Source organism: Apis dorsata, unplaced genomic scaffold, assembly GCF_000469605.1.
Source record: "Apis dorsata unplaced genomic scaffold, Apis dorsata 1.3 scaffold_60, whole genome shotgun sequence".
Taxonomy (NCBI): domain Eukaryota; kingdom Metazoa; phylum Arthropoda; class Insecta; order Hymenoptera; family Apidae; genus Apis; species Apis dorsata.
This window is the reverse complement of record NW_006263360.1, coordinates 50,505-51,725: the sequence shown is the minus strand read 5'-3', so window position 1 is coordinate 51,725 and position 1,221 is coordinate 50,505.

The window sequence follows — 1,221 nt, the reverse complement described above, 5'->3', positions numbered from 1 at the left end:
ACAATATTGTTATTAATCTAAATAATTTTTTTAAAGGTACACCAACAAATTTATAAATATATAGAAATTGAAAGTTGAAAGAAAGTGTGTAAATTGCAACTATATTGCATAATATTGTTATTAATCTAAATAATTTTTTCAAATGCCAAGTAAATTTATAAATTGAATATAATCATTGAATATAGCCGGAAAACGAACGCTTCCTTCCTTCCTTCACTCAGGTACCATTCTCTGCTTAACCCCTTTCTCTCCCTCGAACCGATTCTACATCATGCTTTTCTTTTCTTCATCCCCAGATAAACGTGTCGAGATAGTGGCACCGACCAACCTGTCAAACACGTGTAGTGTTTTCGAACTATGGTGGAAAACGCGGCTTTGATCTCGATATATATATATATATATATATAAAGAGATCTCTCGTTGAAAGGAGAAACCTGGTGGATGCTCGAACAACCGTGGCAAAAGATCTTCCTCCGATCTCGCGACAGGATAACGCCACTATGTGGAGCAGCCCTAATCCGGATTCACCCGAAATACCTTCCTTCCTCTTTCTCTCTCTCTCTCTCTTTTTTCTTTCCTTTTCCACAGAGAAACAAATGTCGTACAAATTCATTCTCCTCCTTAAGATCTAAAATTGTTTCACTAGATCATCGAAATACTTTTGAAGAAAAGGCTCAATATCAACAGTTGACGATCAATTTTCATTATCCAAATTCACTTCATTGGCATCATAATTTTTCCCAAGATCGCTTTCGAAAGTGAAATTCTTCGTCGAGAATCAACTTTATATACTTTCGGACGATGCAGACAGATTTGTTGATCAATTTTCGAAGGGTAAGAAAAAACTTACTTAAAAAAAACTTTGAAAAGCGTTTCGTTCGATTTAGGAAAAAAAAAAAAAAGAAAATATTCCACGCGTCGAAGGAGGGAACAAATCCTTGAACGCGATTGGAGAAAAGGGAAAAAGGGGAGAAGAAACGACATCGCGGACAAAAGAGGGAAAGGTAGAGAAAAGGGGGAATAAAAAAGGAAGACGACTCGGCGTCGAGCTGGTTACAATTACCTCGGTGATCGAATTCGACCACCACTCCACCCCATTCCCTTCCCTCTCCCCTCCCCTCGCGCGTAGTCGAGCATGGAGGCAGCAATCGGCCAACGCTTTAATGGAGACATCGGTTATCCGTGTCTATTCTCTTTGTACTTCCAATTACCCCTTCCCAC